Source organism: Cydia pomonella, chromosome 1 (genome assembly GCF_033807575.1).
Source record: "Cydia pomonella isolate Wapato2018A chromosome 1, ilCydPomo1, whole genome shotgun sequence".
Classification (NCBI taxonomy): Eukaryota; Metazoa; Arthropoda; class Insecta; order Lepidoptera; family Tortricidae; genus Cydia; species Cydia pomonella.
In genome coordinates this window covers 26,497,536-26,504,155 of record NC_084703.1, presented here as the reverse complement: position 1 = coordinate 26,504,155, position 6,620 = coordinate 26,497,536, and the positions used below count along the sequence as shown (strand labels likewise).

The 6,620-nt window shown below is 33.4% G+C and overlaps 1 long non-coding RNA gene across 1 annotated transcript; it reads right to left on the bottom strand.

The window, feature by feature from the left end:
* Nucleotides 1–4,761: 4,761 nt before the first annotated feature.
* On the bottom strand, nt 4,762–5,891 carry LOC133518893 (uncharacterized). Its single transcript, XR_009799548.1, has 2 exons — nt 5,571–5,891; nt 4,762–5,003 (listed from the first exon to the last, which is right to left on the bottom strand). It is a non-coding gene; the product is annotated as an uncharacterized LOC133518893 (long non-coding RNA).
* Between the last annotated feature and the right edge of the window lie 729 nt (nt 5,892–6,620).

Sequence of the window (6,620 nt, the reverse complement as noted above, 5' to 3'; positions counted from 1 at the left end):
GGTTATGTTTTTTCGCATAGTGATGTTGTATTTTTATCGACTTCAGAATAATGACCTATCGATAATCATAGCTTTATTTAGTATAATACTATAAATACCATGAATGATCTTTGGTGAACTTTTCTTAGTTATATACCCACTTGATTCTGTATCTGGCATCAAAAGGACGAGGAATTCAAAATAAATGGATTCAGCGTGTAAATAGGCGAAATTGGTCTAGAAAAAGTCATAGCAAGATATGCTTAAAACACTTCACACCGGATTATTTTCTAGTAAATGAAGAAATTAAGTGGAGGCGGCTGGAAGCTGGTGTTTTACCAACATTACATTTGACAGATACACACACTTTGGTAATATTTGAACACATACTTGTTATTGCATTACCTATCAAAGCATCATCATCTGTAACAAACGTTGGGTGAATTTCCTAACAAATAATATATTCATATTTTACTTAAAGGTAAGTAGTATAGTGCAGGGATGTTTGTGATGCAGAACACAAGAGTTTCCAGTCATAATATATTATCGAAGTTAGGAAGTAATATAGATACCTCCTTAAAATTGTTAAGTGTCAAATAATATAAAATACTATATCTCGCGCGACCAATGATGATCCGTATGGCAGTTCATTTTTATATGGAACAGCAGCCACGTCAAATGTGTATGTATATAGTATCGCGACTAGGATAGGAGGCCTAATGAAAAATATGATATGATTGTCAAAAAATGTAATCGAAATTATTGGAATAAAAAATCATATTACACAAACGTTTTCTTTTATTTCCCATTTGGTACATAAAATAAGTGGATTTTGAGTGGTGGACTTTAAATGAGATCAATGCTACATAAATTCTCATATTAGGAACCGTGCGAAAAGAGAAGAGTCGTGGAATATATGGGAACCACACCAATACATTTCATGACTCTTTTCTTTTTTTTTCATTTCATTTAGAGAGAAGGGAATGAAACAAATGATCAATAAGGGAATCATACTTATGTTATAACAATTAGATATATGACGCTGACAGTTTCATGTACAGTCAGGCAAGAAAGTCGTCTTTATTTGCATTGTGCATCTAGAGTCTAAAAGTGATAGCCTACTTTCTCAACCAGAAAGCCACTTTAAATACAAGATTATAATAATATGTGTGGCTTATCTACGATGCAAAATCTGTATTTAGTTACGTGCACATGTCCGAGTGGCGAGCCGTATAGCGAGTGGACTGATTTACTTACTAGACACTAGTCTTCTTTCGCTTCAGCGTTCTCTTTGCAAGTGCGCTTGTATCGAGCTGGGGGGAGGTGTTACTCGTATGCGTAAAAGGGCGAAAACAGAAAAGTTATCAGATTATTCGACGTGTGACTAGTGATCAAACATATGTAAACTGCCTTGTATATTTTGTTACTATTATCTATGTGCCGAATTCGTATTTTTTTACAGAGAGAACATAAGTGCATAATTTATCGATATAAAAGTCGACACAGGTACATCCCTAGTAATTAACTCAACTTATGACACCCTACACAAATGAGGAAAAGCAAACATATATACATCTCTTTTTGACATATTATCTAAGTAAGAAAGCTAAGGGTATATATGTTTCCGAAGCATTTTTGCCCGGCTTCTATGCTTGTCTTTTTTCTATGGTTATAGGTACGTAAAAAGATAACAGTTTTTTTCCTACACCAAATTTCGAATGAGGAGGTTCACAGGATTTTTTTTATATAATTTTTAAATTCTTGAGTTTGTTGTCAAATGTCTTTACCCATCACGGAAAAATAAAATTTGTTCTGGACATTTTGATTATAAAACTCCAGTGAGATTCGAACATAGTTAAATTAACTTTTTAATTTTACCTACATTTCAAAGAGTTAGTATAACTATGTTCATTTTGGCTACTTTTCTGGTAGTTATATATATACTGATACTGGTAGTTACATTTCGCCATCTTTACCATTTGGCCAACTTTTAACCTTTCTCATATGTTTTTTTTTTATATAACGATAGGCAGGCGTTTGACCACGATCTCACCTGATGGTAAGTTATGATGCGGTCTACGGTGGAGCACGCTTACCTATGAGATACCTATTTACCCTAGCCTTGAAGAGACCCAGATTGTACTCATGCGGAAACACAGACTCGGGCAGGGCATTCCACTCCTTGGCAGTTCGCATAAGAAATGTTGAAGCAAAACGCTTCGTGCGTATTTGTGGAATACGTACCATAAAGCGATGCCGGAGTGCCGATTGTCTGGTAGTCCGATGGTGAAATGGGGACGGAGGAATAAGGTTGTGCAGTTCCTCGGCACACTCTCCGATTTAATAATTTTTGCCGAATAATAAAATTGCCCATTTTTTTTTCTCACATTGCAATATTATTGTACAGGTTATATTTGAATATATAGTTGGTCAAGCAAATCTTGTCAGTAGAAAAACGCGGCAAATTTGAAAAATCGCGGGCTAGCAACACTGTGTTCGAATAATTCCAAAATCGCGTGTAATCTGTGTTTTATCTGTAGAATGTGGATCGTCCATCTTGTTTGTTTACATTCCGAATCGGTGCTAATTCAAGAGAAATTTCTGCTCCCAGCATTAAAATAAATATCAATATATTAAATAATATTGTGCATGACCATAAGCAAAGTCAAGATGCCTACAATGTAAGTAAAATCATGCTCGTTGATCTTAACTATTAGAAAATTTTGAGGTTATGATAATTACTTCAAGATCCCGGAGAATTTTTAAGATAATGTGCAGTTTTTTCTGTTTCAGGGTTAAAAGGCTTAAATAAAGTAAAGTAAGTAAGTAAGTAAATATTCTTTATTGCACCACAAAGAAGACAAATTAAAAAAAAAAAACAGATTTACAATGTAAAGAAAGGTAGCAACAGGCGGTCTTATCGCTGTAAGCGATCTCTTCCAGACAACCTTAGGGTAGCAGGATATAAAGAACAGTAAGTTTTTAGAACAGGTAGTGCACGAATGAATTAGAGGAATAGGAAAATTACACATACATCAAGCAGACAGTACATACAGTACATTTACAATTTAAATAAACATATAAATATAACAATACATACCTATATTAAGATAAATAAATATTAGATACATATCTAAATATATATACATACATACATAATATAACACAGCGGCACATTAAGAAAGAGACAAGTAATGATTTTTCAGTAGGGTTTTAAAGCTTTGAAGAGTTTTCGCACACCTAATATCTAAGGGCAGGCTGTTCCACAGCCGAACAGCTCGAAAAGTGAAAGAGTCAGTATAATATTTTGTAGAGGATGGAGGGGGAACAAGTAGATATTTCCGTGAAGGCCTGACGGAGGAGAGATATGTAAAACGCTCTTTAAGATATGGGGGAGTAGAGGGGTTGAAAAGAACGCTATAAAGAAGATTGAGAATATGAGAATTACGACGAAGACGTATAGGGAGCCACTTGAGCTGGACACGGAAGTTGGAAATATGGTCAAATTTGCGAAGTCCAAATATAAATCTAATACAGAGATAAAGATAAAACGTATGCCTAAATATATCCAATAAGACCACGAATTGTGCCCTCGAAACCGCAACTGATTCGATTGTTCCCAATATCAACAGACGAAGTCCTCAAATATTTTCAAAGGTAACTTTTTTAAACAATCTTAAGACGTTTAAGAACCTTGATTATACCTACTTTTTTTCGCAACATCTACCTAATACTTCCATATGTTTGTTGCAGGATTAAAACTCGCCCAATATAAGGCGTTCGTAAAAGTTTCTCTTCATACAAAACTTACCTACGGCGGTTTACGTACATACGTGTACAACGCAAACAAGACGAAAAATAAACTTGTTAATTAAAAAAACAAAAAAAATTGGGACAATAGTTTAGATTATTATTGTAAAAGTTGTCCGTTTGTTAATCATCACGAAAATATATTATTTAGGCTGATTTGTTTCATGCACTCAGCTATTGCACATGTATACCTATGGAAAATCCTAGTTTATACTTTCTGAAGTCGGTATGTACCTATTTAAGAGAAGTTTTAAGTTGCTTTACCTGTTTGTTCAATAAATTAAAATAATTTATTCAGTGTGCATAATTTTAGAAAAATATTTTAACATTTAAATCATACCTTCTTTTATCCAGAAACAATATAACTCCATATTACTCACATGAGTGGAAGTTGTTAAGTTTCCATTGTCAAGGTATCTTTTATTAATATTTTGAGTACCTGAAATTGTGTCAGTTCCTGACAAGTCTTGAATAGACTAATGTGAAAGTTAATAAAATTTCTTAACAGCATTCTCCTGATATCTAAATGACTTTTTTAAATATCTACATATAAAATATGATCTAGCCAATACATGTAAATATCTAACATTTTTAACCTGTATAAAAACAGTAGTGTGAGCAAAACCTTACCAAGCTAGCATGTAAGAGTGGTCTCAGAGATATTGGAATATCTCTGTACTATAAATTAGGCAAATTGCTTTAGACTAAGTTTTATGTGTAACTACTACTATAATAATACATTTTGAAACTTGGAATGGAAACTTTAAACTTGAAATTACAAATTTTCAAACAGATCTGTTTTATGCTTAAGATGCAATAAGTGACTAGGTACAAAGTATTCTGATGCTTGGTTGGAGTGGACCAGTAACATTGGTAACTTAATGATATTTTTTCAATGAATGGCCTGAATTAAGTGTAAGTAAGCTAAAGTGACCCGTATCTTAATTGCCTTGAAATTAAATGAACACCAAAATATCTGCAGTTGTGTTTTATTTATTTTTAATCTGTATATTTATATAAATATATTGTAAAACCATTTCAAAATTACACTGGTATGTGAATGTGACATTGTTCAAGAGAAATACACTAATTTACAATTAACAAGTGGCATAATTATTTTCTTTGGGCTTCTTCAGTTTCTGAACTGATGTTAAAAACAGCTTTCTACCGTGGTGCTCATGTTCTCTTTGCTCCCTATTTGTCTTCTAAGTTTGCTAAAACAGAATAAAACCATATCAAAATGATGTAAATAGTCCAGATATTTGATATTTAATAAGCCCTGCAATTGTGACAAGAATAGTTACAGTGATACCCAACCAGGGCTACCGCTGCCAGTGATGGCTCAGGGGTTACTTACCTAGGTTTTAATATTTACCTATATAAAACAATGGATTGTTTTATTCTAGTTAAATTCAGTAGTATAGGTACCTACTAACAGCTCGTTTGGTAAAAAGTACTCAAGTGCAAATGCCTTAACCTTTACATTTCTTTAGCTATGACATCTTCATGTTTAAGTTGAATATATATGTAGCAGATCTGCTCCTAAGCATACCAAAGGTTAAGAATGAGAGCGCTCGCCTTTTGCGTCCACCTTTTACTAAGCATACAAACCTTTATTTTAATTCAATCTATTGATATATTTTTCGATTGTACCTACCTAAATATGTCTAATTAGCTTTTGAAGGTTGCATAAAGGAGCATTTGTACTGCATTTTATCGTGATATATCTTTAATATTGAATTCCAACCGAGAAATCTGATAATATATTAAAATCCAGCTACCTGCGGAAGCAATGACTTGATTCAAACATTATTTTCTCCAGCATAGTCCGTTTGCAAATAGGTATTTTTTGATCTCGTTTATCATATTGATTGACATCGTTTTTACTCCAGTTTAAATTGTCCCTCTCATAATAATAACAATTTCCAAATGCTTCAATAAATCGCGAGCGGCAATTTTAGTTGACGTACGAAGAGCGCGCTCAGCGGAAAAAAATATGTTTCGGTTCGATGTACATTGCTGCTTTTCTTAGCGCAATACTGCTCTGTGAGTGTTGCCATACTTCAGTTTGCTTTACATTGCTACTGACAGACTTTGCTTGACAGACTTTAGTTTTGTAACATGAGTATAATAACAATAATTATGAATATGAAATACTTAATAACAATGACTAGCGATAAGGCATTTGATAGATATTCCGGACTCAGGTGGACTGAATATGCTCTCGTCATCGGGGATATATATAAATTATATTTGACTAAGAGTCTTGCCTTTAACATATATGGGACATCATGCAGTTCTATATTAGGGCAACCGCCAGATATACAGTTCGTCCACTCGGGTGTTTTTCTAAGTGCCAGAGGTGTCTCATTTTCATTTACTGGAGAGCTCAGAATTATACCGCTCATCTTCAAAATAGATTTGTACTTTTACATTAGGTAATGTACTTCTTTTACTTTTGAGATTGTCACTGTTGACATTGATATGTTCTTTTTAAATATTGATTATGTCAACTATTATTTAAGCAATGTTAGCATGTAAAAAGGTTTTTGACGTGAGGTTATGAATTACTTTACTATAAAGTTTTACTGCGATTTCCTTCTTTATTTATTGTTCCACATTATGCGTCATTTCAATAAAATAAAAGTGTCATTTTTAAAGTAATAGTTCTAACGCGACTGACAGGGGCTTGCATTTTGTTTCCTGTCATAATATTGTTGCTATGAATATCAAAATGAGTGCGGTATTTTTGAAAAATAGTAAAGGAAATGATGTACTGTGGTTGTCCGGATACCGTCACACATTTTCCAAGAAAAATCATAACTCTTCTA